This window comes from Thalia democratica, chromosome 9, assembly GCF_965202585.1.
Source record: "Thalia democratica chromosome 9, ktThaDemo2.hap1.1, whole genome shotgun sequence".
Taxonomy (NCBI): domain Eukaryota; kingdom Metazoa; phylum Chordata; class Thaliacea; order Salpida; family Salpidae; genus Thalia; species Thalia democratica.
Genome location: NC_139173.1, coordinates 38262347 through 38277437, shown reverse-complemented (window position 1 = coordinate 38277437; position 15091 = coordinate 38262347). Strand labels below are relative to the sequence as shown.

The window sequence follows — 15091 nt, the reverse complement described above, 5'->3', positions numbered from 1 at the left end:
AAATCTGCAAACAACAAGAATTTACAAAAGTCTCGTTGTAAAGTAGTACAAAAAAGTTTTTAAAGTTTGATTTTTGAGCATCTATAAACATAAATTATTAAAATTTCACAATTTAACTGTTTGTTGGCAGCCTTCTACAAGGATTTACTGTAAAAGTTCTTCGCGGACCATTATGTTATTCAAAAGGTTTATTTTAAAATAAAAAAATACACTTATAAGAGAACTGGTATGCTGCAATAGACATATAGTAGGCTGAAGTATACTCACAAACAATAGACAGCATATTTGTAAAACTTTATTTCAAAAATCTTAAACTTGTTCTTTGTTGTTTTTGTAGCCAACACAAAAAGCACTTCGTAGGCCAGATACTTTGCTTATCGGGCCATATTTTGCTAATCTCGGACTTATTTTTAATATTGTTTATCATCATAGAAAAATAAATCATACTTAAGACACTTTTTTAGTTTCAACTTAAAAAAAAAGAAATAAAAATATGAGAGTTATTAAACTTGTTGCGCCCCAAAAAGCCAATACTTTATTATTGAAAAAAATTTGAATAAAATAATAAAGTTATTAATTAAAACTAGTTATAAAAGGCTTTGTTACTACTTTATCGAAATGTTTTAATATTGACAAAAATATACAATTCTGACATCTAAACGTTATACTTAATAAACATTTCTTGCCAGTTAAATACTTGCAGTAAAATATTACTTTCAACTAGTTGTAACAACAATTGACTGAAGTTAATGCAGTTAGCTTTAATACTTTTAAAAAGATGATAAATATTTAATTACTTTTATATATATTCTTCTGAGAACATGTCTACAAAGTTTTTATCTAAATGATTTTGTATTTTTCGTTTTGTAGTTTTTAAACATTTTAAACCTCATGAATTATGTAAAGGTCTTTTAACATTCATTTGGGCGTCTAAATTTTGAAAAATCTGATAAAAATTTAATTTTTTTGTTAAACACAGTAATCAAGTTACAATGGTTGTTAGTCTAAAATGCATACTTTAAAATAATGCTTCAACACAAATTTATTACTTCCCAAATTTTTGCTTCATAATGAAATATTTTGTTCTTAGTTGTTCAAAACTAGTGCTTTAAACATAAAGACTGATAAATAATTTTAAATAGTCGCTTTAAAACTATTTTCAGTACACTATTTTGGCAAAATAAATTGTTTTTTGTTTGTAAATTTTAAATAAAAGACTATAATAAAAAACCATCAAGCTAACATGAGAAAAGATAAATAGCAGTTTAATAACTTGGTATAAAATAATAGCTGACAAAAAACATAAACATTAGTTAGAATTTTTAGTTGCACAAATGCTACTAAATGAAAAAAAATTACAAAAAAAAATTAGAATGTTAAGTTTTTTTTCAGTTTTTTATCTAAAGAATAGCACAATGTTTTTATTAATTCAGTAGTAAAACTAAATACTGACAAGTTCAAGCATGTAGTTAAACAAAAAAAATCCAAAAAGGCTTTTAGTTATTTAGTGGAAGGGTTTTTTAGATGTAATACATAAAAAAAACTTTTAAATTAGATAATTAATTTCATGTAATAAAGAGTGTAGAAAATTAAATAAAATAATTTAAAAAGCTTTACCAACTATAAAAACGCTATATTTATCTATTGATTTTCTATATGATATGAAAAAGTTAAAAAAATAAACTAGTAAAAAGCATCTTATATCAATATTACACTCAAATTAAACTATATATTACTTTTATTATGTTTAGATTTACTGAAAACAATATTCAAAGATCTTTACTTCTAGAGAAGAGTTAATTTAGTATGTAAATATAGTAATTAAAAAATGTAAATACTGACAGGTCTTTGACCGAAATTCATTTTTTAATCAAATTCTTGAAAGAAAAAATTTGAAAAAATTATTCTAAAAGAACGATAAAAACCAATTAATAAAAAACCTTTTTATTTTTAGATTTCTTGAAAACAAAATACAAAGTGACCAGAAGTAAAATTCCAACAAGAAATCCGGCCCCTGTAGAAATCCCCAGTAAAATTGAACCCTCACTAGAACTATCTTGATTTGGGGGAATTTTTGTTGTATTGTGGGATAAAGCATCATTAGCAAACATTTTTTCAGTTGAAAGAGTTACTGTTGGAGTGTTAGTAGAATGACCGACGGTAGAAGAACTTCCAGATTTTGTTGGTTGGATTGTTGTTAAAAGAACATTTGTTGCAGAAAGACCAACTTCATCTTTCTTCATGCAAATGTAGTTTCCGTAAACATCATTGGTTTTTACCCGCAGTGAACGATCAAAAGGGTACAAAACTACTTTCGTTCTTTTTCTCCGCTTCTTTTTATTTTTATGATTTTCCTGATAAAAATTCACATGCCAAGGTGTGTGAGCTTCGTTTTTGTAATGCAAGTTTATCAAGTCTGAAACTTCTTTTTTCTCTTTGTCGATTGTAGCCAGCTTCATTCCAATGCTTCTGCAGTTTCTGAGAGCCTCTTTCAACGACACTTTGCGTCTCTGAGGCACGAAAAACTCGAAGTTTTCCATTTAAAAAAATACCCTGTTTAGAAACAAAATGTTTAAGTTTTTGAAATAGATAATTCACACTAAACTTTTTTTTAGGTTGATTGTTTTAAGTTAGTAACAGAAGTGTATACAATTTGTGTGAAAAACACATAACACTAAATAATTGATTATTGACTAATAATTTTGATATATCTTAGTAGTTATCAGTTTTTTTTTAATTATCATTTAAAACAAAGGTTCTCGAATATGTTAAAGCAAGTATGTTTAAAAGTAGTTTAAGTAGTTTAGTTAAAGTAGTTTAAAAGTTTTATTAGTAATATAAACTTTATAGCCTTTTACTCATAAGTAAAAATATAGATAAAAAAGAATAAAAAACCTGTAAACATTAATATTTGTAAAGGTCAAAAGAACCTTTATAAAATTTAGTTATAAATTAAAATTACAAAACTAAACTAAAGCATGCAAATATTAAAACCCAAAAAAGCATGCAAATATAAGTAAGTCCCAAAAATATTTTTTTGTATCATTTTTTCTGTGAGTTTGATAATTTGTAATAACATATTTATTTTTTGAATAGAAAAAATTGATATTAGCTGATAAAAAGCATTCTATCAAAACAGTAAAGTAACTTGTATTTATAAAAATAACAATTCTTAATTAGCAAAACGCTTTTCTTTTTTTGTACTTCATGAAAATAAGATTAAAAATTGTGTAAAGAGAAACCCGAAAAAGAAATTCCTAGTAATATAATGTTTCCATTCCAAGCAGAATTATTTTGAACTGGAAGAACTTTCGCTGTATTGTTGATTATTTGATCAATTTTACTTTGTTTGTCTTCCTTCATACAAATATAGTTTCCATAGGTTGTGTTGGCTTCAAGGCGTAGAGAGTAATCAAAAAGGTACAGAGAAACTTCTTCCGACTCCATAAGACCTTCAAGATCGTGCTTGAATAGTCTTGAGAGATTTTCCTCGCCCAAATCTTTGTAGATGCTTCCGTTGTTGTCGTTTGCGTTCAAATACCAAGTTTCAAATATCTTCTTATCGAAAAAGTCGTTTAGGAGTTATTCTATGACCTCAAAAAGCTGATCTTCTCTGTTTATGGTTGCTAATTTCATCCCTAGGCTTTTGCAATTTTTGCGATTCTGCCTTGCTGAGACTTTATGCTTGGGCATGAAGAAATTAAACTTCTCTATTTTAAAAAAAGATCCGGGTCAGAAAAGTATAAAATTTTTTAAAAATATAAACTAGAAACACAGTAATTTAGTTGTTCAAGAACAGTTTTAAGTTAGTTAAGATACAGGCAGTAGAGCATAAATAGTTATGTATATACGAAAAAACATTAAATGATTACTACTAAATGTTAATATAAATTCATTTGAATTATTTTACGTTTAGTTTACAACTTTTCTTTATTAAAAAAACTGGTTCAAGAAAGTTCAAAAACTTTGCACTTTGGTCAACTTAATTATATACCTTTATATTAATAAAATTGATAATATTATATTCTTTTGTAAAATTATCTGTGATAGTTTACTAAAAATAATAAAGAAGTATCAAAATTTCATTTGAAAATTAATTATAAAGTAGGTTACACGACAATTCAAACTCGGACAACTCAAATTCCGATAATTCCAATTCTTAAAAAAACATTTAAAAGACTATATTTCAAAAAGTAATATATATTAAAAAAAAAAAACATATGTAGATCTTATTAAAATCTACAAGTCACTTTTTCTGTTTTGCAATTTCTTGTATATTTTTAAAGATATTTTAAAATTACTAAAAATACCTATGTTTTTTACTTTATTTAAACCATATCTTAAAAAATAATTAATGTTTTGCAAAAAGAAAAAAATGGCTTGTTAATATTCACAGGACCTACATATGTATTTTTTATATTGGACAAATATACATTAATTTTTAAGTTAGGGTCAAATCAATTTTTATTTAAGAATTTGAATTGTCGGAATTTGAATTGTCCGAATTCGAATAGTCGTACACCCTATAAAGTACACACGTAAACTTAATAAATATTATTTCTATCAAGCTAATTTAAATTTCTGTGAACCATAAAACAATTTATATGTACTCATTAAAAAAACAACCATTTAAAGATTTTAACTAATATTTTAAAGGAATAAAGTTTTAAGATATTTTAGTTTACATTTAAATTTATCACAAATATATCTAAAACAAACTTAAACAAAATACCAAGTTGGTGCTTGCCAACTGATCAAGAAATTTGAGTGTTTTCTAACAAAAAAAAAAACAAAAACAACAAGTTATCTTCAGCTACTTTTTGCTTTACAACACAACTTTTGAAAAAAAAAAATTTTTTTTTAATCAAATTAAAATTTTATGGATAGATATAAACAAAAAGATAAATATGAACATATAGTTGTCAGCTTATAGTTTCAATTACTTTAAAAATTGTAAAAGTTTTTCCCAGTTATAAGATTATAATCACTTAAACTAACAAATAAACTTTTAAACAGTTTACTAAATTCTTTGTATACTGAATAAATAAAGTAGATAATTAGCTTAAATCAAATATTTCTTATTATAAACTATTTTATTGCCTTAAAGTTTAAGGCAATAAAATAGTTTATAATAAGAAATAGTTAAATTATGTTAATTCTATAAACTTATAATTAAATTTAATATCAAATTTAAGCTTAAACTTTATAAAGAGGTTAAAACTAATTAGTTAATCTTGAAATAATAAATTGAAAGTCAAAACGCTCTAATACAAAATAATTATCTAAAAAAAGTTAAAAAACTATTAATAAACATTTTTAAATTACAACTTATGCTGAAAAGGTTTTAATTGTGCCTTATAAATCGATGAAAAACAGTGTTATTTTTGATTTTTTCATATTGTAATCACAAACCAAAAAACATTTCGTTTAAATTGGGTTAAAAGTTTTATTTAAAATAAATTTGAATGGATTTAAGAAGTAAAACATCACTCGTATAAGTACAAGACCCATAAAAGGATACTAATAAAAAGATTTACCTCAATAATAAGTGACTACTGTTGCTTGTCACAGAAGAAAACTAAAGTGATAAAATTGAAAATAACTCTGAAGGGTCTTTTATGTCATAATTCCTTGGGTACGTTTATAGTTATACTAAAATAAATCTTTTCAAAATCTTACAAGGTCTATCTCTAATGGTTAGCTTTAAATGCTATACTTATTATGGTAGTTAAATTGCGAGTGTATTTTAATTGTTACGTCATAATAGTCAGTTATATATTTGAAAAAGCAATAAAGCTCAACCTTCACAGTCCTACATGGTCTAGTGGTTAGGATTCCTAGCTTTCACCCGGCGGCCCGGGTTCGATTCCCGGTGTAGGAATTTTTTGTTTATTTTTTTAGGAACTATGTACACGCTTGTTTCATTAATAACATTACTTAAATTTGTAATAGTATATCACTACCAAAACTTAAGATCCATACACATTTTTATTCTGTACAAAAATAAATTAAAAAAATTATTGGGAATTAAGAATAAATCTTTAAAATTTTTTAACCGTAATAAATTCTATAAGAAAGCTGTTAGCCTGATCAGTTTATGTTTTTAGTATTATAATAGTTTTAATAACTAAAATTTCAAAACTTCTATAAACACTTTCAATATTTTGCTTGTAACAAAAAAAAGATTAATAGCTTCTAAACATAATATTTAGTATAGATGCTTTGAAAGTCATCATTTTTATCAAACCAAATATCATAGAAATCACAACAGGCTTTCTTATTATTTTAATTACAGTTACTACATTTAGAAGTTAAAGTGTTACTAGTATTTAAGAAAATATTAATTCGAATATAAACATATATAATAAAGTTCTTTACCCAAAACTAGTTTTTTTTTGAAGTTTCAGTACTATTCAATTTAAACGAAACTTAAAAATCTTAAAAAGCGTGGAGACGCCGGGGATCGAACCCGGGGCCTCAAACATGCAAAGCTTGCGCTCTACCACTGAGCTACGTCCCCACTTGTAAGTGCTACGCTTGTACTTTTTATAAAGTTAAAAAAGGTTGATTTTTTCTCTTTGTAAGCATAAACATATGCATTTGTAAACTTGCTTAATTGCCATTGTTTTAATAGCTTTCATTAACTATACGATATACCTATTGTTAAAGTAAATGAAAATTGACGTTTTAAAACAAGAATCAAATTGAATAAACGAAAACTGTTTTCAGTATGCCCTCATTTTAGAAAATTAAGCTTATAACGTAAATTAGTTTAAGTTATCAAATTATTTATTTTTTCAATTAATTAGTGTATAATATTTGATTAGTTATTTCACGTAACTTTTGATTTCTGACTGCTTATTTATCTAATTATGATATATTTTATTTGTTTTTATTAATATATATATAGATGTTTTTTTATTTAGTATCTTTATAAATTCGTTATTAAATAAAACCATTTTATTTTATAAGTCAACTCCAAACACTACTATACATACAAAATCTTATTTATATCTAGTTAAACGTAGATACACGTTTATAAATTAAGTTTTAACAACATCGGTAAATTTTATCTGTATATATCTTGAATAAAGTTTATTTACAATTATCTTTAGTTAGTAGTATTTTAACTTTTTTGTTATTATATTTGTCCTTTATCTCGCATATCTAATTTACAAAATTGTATCGCTCAATAGTATTAAAAGGCTCAAATATTGTTGTATGATTGTAGTTGAAATTTATTGAGTATTTATTATTGGTTAATCGTTATAAGATTTTTTTTCTTAGAAAATATTAAGAAGAATTTTGTGGCTAAAAAAGAAAAAAAAAACTTTATTTATCAGTAATCCCATCATATTTAGCTATTAGCAATCTCTGAACAACAGTTTTTTTTCAAGTTGAATAACTTTATTACGACAATTAACGTAACTTCTTTTTTCTTTGACCCAGGATTGAACTAGGGATCTTCAGTCCGTCGCTCTCCCGACTGAGCTATCGTGCCGACAAAAACATTGAAGTGTTTATAAAGAAAATTGCTGCAATTCAACAGATAAGTAGTTTGTGTCAAGTTGGTTTTTCAGTACATGTAAGTTTTAAAAACATGGTATTATTTTAAGAATAACCAGCTAATTTTAAAGTACAAACTTTAGAACAGGGTGTTGGTTTTATGACTAGGCATTTAACTAAAAAAACATAGTCTTAATTTTTCTATTTTTTGAAATTTTAGAATAAAGTGCTTATTTTGAGCAAATAGAAATAATTTTTATATCAGGGTGTTAATTTAGATAACAAGATGTTAATTTTATGAACATAGTGTTATTTTAAAAGTATTTTATGTATACACGTTTTTACAATTCAAGCTGTAATCTTAGTAAATATTTCGAATAAGTTACAAAAGTATTATAATTTAAAAAAAACATAAACTAAGAAATACTGTAAACGAAGTTTGTTGTAAACTTTATCACAAACGAATTAATATATGTTTTGCTTAAAAAAAAACAAATACCTAATTTGTTATTGTTATAAGATAGTATATAAAGTATAGTTATTTGTTTTAACTAAAAAAGATTGCTCAATTTACTGAAATGTAAAGAACTTACTTAAATAAAGATAGTGAAAAATTTCTAGGCAAAAAAAAAGATTTTGTAATTAACATTGAATGTGTAGGTTACTTAGGATAGTTGTATGGTTATAATGTACTTTAGACCAAACCATAAACCATCCACTATAATAAACCATAATAAATAAAGAATGATATCAACCGAACTAATATTGATATTAAATAATACTTAGAGCTACTTTATATAAAACTAGGCATGAAATGAATGAATATAGTTTATATAGAAGAACAATTGCAAATACTAACAAATATATAAAAAAAACCTTTAGAAAATACTTCAGATGTGGTCAAAACTTTTACACAAGAATTAAATCTAACTGGAAAATACTCTAAGAATGTATAAATTTATATTAAATATATACTTAGAATATAAATAAAAATATTGCTTATAAGAAATAACACTCTTTAAAAAAGACTTTACAACAACAAATAATACAAGTGTATACATATTAGCAGCAGCAAGGTGGTATAGAACGAATTCCAACTGATGAGAGTTTATATACGACTGTAATATGGGAATGCAAATTTGCATCAATAAACTTATGACTGCTCTTTATTTTCTTCTTACCTAAACTCTATCAAAACTTCATCAGTAAAACACGTGACATTGCGAGGTTTCTACTAAAGGTTGGATAAACAAGTATACTATCTTAAAACTTTCCATTAAATTTAGACAGATATCAAATGCAGTTTGATACCCTGTTACACTTTAATACTATAAAAATAACTTTTGCTCCATTAAATACAAGTTTTTGTCAAATTTTTAACATTGATAAAATTTTATATTAGAATATTTAGCCATTATAAAACTGGTCAAACTGGAAAACTAAATAGTCATAAAGTTAGTAAGAATCATGTCTTTATAATTTTTTTAGATTTTATTCAATTTTATGAATTCCCTGACGTCTTCACTCGACCTGTTGATATTTTGCAAAGTTAATAACAGTTATTTTTTTTAGTTAGTTAAATTTAGTTTTAACAGTTACCTTGAAAATTTTAAAAATAATATAAAAATCAAAACAGTTTTTAATATCCTACCTCATTTGAAAAAAAAAAAAATTTAAAGAAAGTTATTAAAAGATTACTAACTATGATTAACTGTTTTAAAATACATAGTAAAATAACGTTTTTTATAATATAAGTGATTTAATGTTCATATTTTAATACCTGATTTTATCAAAAAAGGGAATAAGTTTTTCGAGACAATTATCTGATTTGTCTTCGTACCATGATCTTATCTGGACTCCATTTTCTATAGTTTATTATAAATGTAAAAATAGTAGACAATAGTTATTTACCATTATAACTTATTAAATCATATTAATTAATAGAGTTATTCGGGTTTAAAATGTTTTTGTGTGACATAAAGTAATTGAAAGTTTTAGATAAAATTTAGCTCGTTTAACTTTTTTTTCAAATGGTTTAAAAATTAGTTTGTATACTTAAAATTATATTAAGAAAGAAGTTACCTTTAAATTTTTTGTAAACGCCAGGTGTGTTGTCTAATATAACAATCTCTGAAAGGTCCTCGTGAACGAGTTTTAAATTTTTTGTAAAAATCAATTCGTTCATATTGAGCTTGCAATGCTGTAAATGTAATAATAACTATTATCAATGTTATTTTATCAAATTTTTGTTCGAATTAAACTATCCACATCGTGTTTTCGATAGATGTCAAACTTTATATATATTAACCGAAATTAAGATCTCAAGAAAGTAAGTTACTTTATTAGATTAAAGTTTGTACTTTATTTTAATAAATATGTCTTATTCGAAGACATTATATACAGTAAAACTATAAGCTTTTAAACAAAAAAAGTCTTAAAAAAAGTCATAACTTAATAACAAACATGTCTGTAAAATCTTCTTTTCAAAATTCCTCTTCCAGCATCTAGATAATCAGCTATTTGCTTCCCATAATTTTCAGACCCTGCTGTGTAGATTACCAGTTCGTACCATTTACTGACCTATGAAGAAAAATAAATAAAATAATAAAATATTTTAGTATAATAAAAACTGTTTATTAAAAGTGTAATTTACTAGTTGGTACCACTTGCTTACCTATGAAGAATACTAGTTACCTTAAAAGTAAACATTTAATATTGTGTTTATATAATTATTGTACGATTTTAATAAGATTCATACCAATCATATTTAGTTACATCTAAATGGGAACGGGTCAAATTTGCACCAGTTGTAATTTTGCACGGAGGGTCAATTTTGCACTAGAGTAAAAAAAAAAAGAAATATTAAAAAAAAAAAGAGTTACTGACTAAAAAAAGAGGGTAAGGGTCAGAGGTAACAGTGATAGTATAAATAAAAAATTAAATAGTAAAAATTATAACTAAGAAAAAAGAACAAAAAAAATAAATTTAAAAAAAAAAGTTGTAGAACGAAACTAAAGGTGAGAGGTAACAGTGATAGCAAAAAATAGACTAAGTGAAAAAAGAAAATAAAAGTTAATTAAAAAACTATAAAATAAAATAGAATAAAAAAATCAACCCTTGCAAAAGTATCTGCTCGTGCAAAAGTCTCTTCGTGCAATTTTGTGCACTCGTGCAATTTTGTACGCTCGTGCATATTTGACAGCTACTACATCTAAATATACTCTTTAAGCTTTGCCTTTAAGAATTTTTTCTAACGTTTCGTATAAAAAATTAAAACTACTTAGCTAAATGTCAAGTTTACAATTATTGTACAAGTATTTTGGTAAAATTTGTTTGTAATCGTAGTAAATTTAAACGATTAGTTTTATATAAATATTACTAACAGTGTCCAGGAACAAATCAACATTGGGCCTTTTGTAAACTCTGTATTCTTTTGCAATTCCATTACTTCTTATCTGATAAAAAAATTTGAACAAATCACTAAAAACTTAATAAGCTTAACTTACTTTAAAGTTTAAGTTTATTTGTATATTACTTTTTAATTTCAATAATTGACTTTTAAAATAGAAAAGCTATGCTGACAAATATTTATTTATTACAATGATTTAGATAAAAATATTTGAACTAATCAAAATAATTATTAAAATCAAATTTTAAATTTCAAATTCAAAACTTTTGTTGTTTTTGAAATGTAATCTGTTAAAAAAATATAAAAAACTAAAGACATTAAAACTAACATTGAAAACAAAGTCTGGGGGATTTTCAAATTCGGTGGTTTTGTATTTTTTCTCCTTACTTCTCTCACACCTTGAATGTATAAGTGTTTCGTCAAGATCTAAAACTAAAATCTTTCTCTTCGCCTCTTCAACTGATTTGGTTATTTTCTTGCTCCTTTTCTCAATATTTTTGTAAATAGTTGACATATTGTAAATTTCAAAAAACTTGTCTAAAGCCGCTGTAGGTTGGAAAAAATAAAAGAGTTTCAGATTTTTACAAATATTTTTCCTGACATCTTCATTTAGCTTTATCTTTGATAGCTTTATAAAACTAAAATTTGCACCGCCTTGAGCTGTTTTTGTTTTTTTAGAAACATGTTCAACTTTGCTGTCTTTTTGATGGTTTTCTGATAGTATATTGCCCATAACAATTTATGCTAAAAATATAAAATTTATGCTGGCTTAAAAAAAAACTTTTGTTGATATGCATTTTGTATCAAGTGTTATAAAATAAAATATTTGTTATCTTACACTAATAAAAAACATCATTATAGTAAATCTTTAATTAGTATACAAAAAAGTCTAATAATGTTAGTGTGATTAAATACATATGGTTTTATAAACCTTAAAATACATGCATTCTATTTTCCAGGTTATAAAAAAGTACAAAATGAACAAGTTCAATTTAACAAAGTTTTTACAAGTTACATAAATATTAGTGTTTACACTTAAAATAAATTGTATTTCTTTAAAACTAATAAAGAAAAATACTGTTTATTTTTATGATCTAAAGCAGGATTTCTTAACTTTTTTTTCAAAAGGTACCCTTTAAAGAAATAAAAAACTATGGCACCCTCCAACAAAAGTTCTCAAAAAACTACTTTTATAATGTTTAGGACTTTTTTTCTTCATCATCAACTCCATAATATCAAGTGTAAGTTTCAAGTTATGTCTTTGTGACTCACCCTTTTACGGCTTGTGGCCCCCTATTAATTTTTTTTGTAATATCTAGTATAAGTTTCAAATTATGACCTCATGACCCCCTTGTGGCCCCTATATTGCCTATAGCCCAAAGGTGCCACTTAGCCCAGTTTATGAAACCCTGATCTAAAGCTTGTCAAGAAATTCCTGAATATAATTCATCTGTGAACAATAAAGAGTATACTGTTTTACTGATCCATAAATCTTTGTATGACTGAAAAGTTATTATCTAAATTGTTTTTTAAAATTTATATACAAACATTAACTACCCTGTAAATTGATACTATATTAATATCTCAATCCAGTTATTTATCTTTAGGTGTTACTCATAACTTATTGAGCCTCATATTTAGCCTCATATTGAGCCTCATACTGATGCTTTTATATTTAGGTTTAGTTAAACAATAAAAATCAAATTAAGTTCCAGAATTGTACGTATAAATTTTCTAGTTATTTTCAATAAAGTATCTTTTAAACGTCATTATTATTATTTTTAAGAATGCTAAGGTTTTCAGATAAAACAAGATAATGCTTAACTTTATTACAAATTAAACACTATTAGGGTGAAATTTTATTAAGAAAACCAATAAGGTTGTTAATAAAATTTTCATATAGTTCTATCAAAAACTAATTCAAAACAAACTAGTTTATTTTTCTATGGTAACTGAAACAGTTGTTTTAAATACTATTAATACCCGAGTACAGTAGAACTTTGTAAAATAATTTGTTATACAAACTAGAATGTTTAGTATAAATAATTATATTTAAAGCTTCTTTTTTTAGAAAGAACATTAGTTTTTTGTTTTATCCTTGAAGAAAAACTCAAAATAACTACTATAAAAAAACTGAAGTTTAAAAACACTATTCACTTATAACAATCACAGTATTTTGAAAGTATTTACAGATAATAGTAAATTCCTTACTCTTTAAATAAGACTGAATAAATAAAAAAAATTATAGAATATGAAATAAATTATTCAAACTATTTTATTACTGGATTATTCATTTCATGTTACTAATGCCATCTAAAAATAAAAGAACATTAAATAACTAAATAAAACTAAAGTCAGAAAACACATTGGTTAGGTAGGCCGAAAACCTATGTTAGTTTGTTTAGTTAATCTTTAAAAATGTATTAAATCTAAACTTAATATAAAATAAAATTTTAATATAAATATACTTGCCATAATGCTTTGTATTGCTATACAAAATTACCTTTTAGTTTACTTAATTTGTAATTTAACTTTTAAAAGTTATAAAATAGGTCTTGATTAGAAACTATAAACTCAAGAAGGTTAGTATATAACTAAAATATATATTATAGTATAATAAATAATATATTATACTTAAAAGTTAGTCTGATCTGAAAAATGAACTAAAAAAAGTTGTGTCAGCAAATAAAAGAAGCTTTTTTTCATAATATCTTTAACTATTTTAAATTCATTTTTGTTTAATAATATTTTAAATATATTTAAGTAAGGTGGACTCGGGGTAAGGTTTTGACTTATAAAAATAAAAATAGATCTTTGAAAAAATTTGCTGACTCAGATTTTTTAATCTCAGACTGATCTTCAAGTATACTTTCCATTCAAAAGTAACATACGTTTCCACTAAAAAAAAATCCTGAACTATTTATAACTGATATAAATTACTTTAAAGTTGTTTAAAAAAGGAATCTAATTAGAGTCAGACTTAGTTTGTAACTTTAACAGTACTTTACTAATAGTAAAAATTAGTAGTTTAAGTAAAAACATATATACAGCAGTGTTTAATTTGGTTGTAAAAATATGCTTTAAAACGTGTATACTATATAGTTTTTAATAATGCTTTAAAACACTTCTTAGCGGGATACTGCATTAAACATTAGAAATTACTTTACTTCAAGGTAGACTATTAAATTATTATGATTTTTCCAAACACCAACCACTTAAATTTAAGCTTGGGTTTACAAAAAGTACACTTGGTCCACAAAAAATAAACTAGAATACAGCATTGTACAATTATGGGTTTTTAAAAGTTTTCTAATTAAGTTAGTGTTTAGTTTGAGAATTTCACATTACAGTAACCTCTCGCATCTCTACGCACTCGTGACGTTACGCACTCTCGTTTAGTTACGCATTTTAGAATTCTAAAAAATTCAAAAGCTATATATTTTACTTTTTTTTAATATTGCACAAAATAGGTTTATTGTATATTTTTTACTTAAAACATGTTTTTAATTGCTAACTCACCTCTCTATATATCTAAAGACTTTGTAAACTTATGTTCCTTGACTAATTAATAAACATTTAGTTATACCTTAGTATATAAGAAATTTTGTTAACAATAAGAGATTGAATAAAATTCTGAAAGAAATATGACTGTGTTATATAATGAAAGTATAAAGAAATAATGAGAGTCTTAAACACAAATAAATAATACAGCATTCTTGCCCTATATATGAATAAGCATATAAAAAAGAAATCTAATAAAACTTCCTAGTATATAGTAGCAGTGATACTTAATAAATTTGGAACTTACACTAAACACAAATTTCAATTGTTTTTTTTAGTACACATATTACTAATTTTCATTTGACATTTTTTAGTTTTAGTTCTTAATTTAAAACAAATGCTTAATTACAAATTGAGTTGCTAAGTAGAATAGAATATAAATGTTAAGTATCAAATAAGTCACATAAAGATAAAATCTAGTTATTATTAAAATAAATAAAAAATTCTACAAGTATTATTGTTATATATAAATTTAAATCATTTTTTTCTAATATATGTATAGTCTTATCTTTTCTCTTCATATTTATAAATAAAGTAAACAAGTTGTTAAAAGTGGGAAAGTCCCCAGTCTGCTTTTGACTAGAAGCAATATCAAAAAACAGACATTAAAGTAAG

The 15091-nt window shown here is 24.4% G+C and overlaps 1 non-coding gene across 1 annotated transcript; it reads right to left on the bottom strand.

The window, feature by feature from the left end:
- Window positions 1-6448: 6448 nt before the first annotated feature.
- Trnaa-ugc (transfer RNA alanine (anticodon UGC)) lies at window positions 6449-6520 on the bottom strand. The gene has a single exon. It is a non-coding gene; the product is annotated as a tRNA-Ala (tRNA).
- Window positions 6521-15091: the final 8571 nt, after the last annotated feature.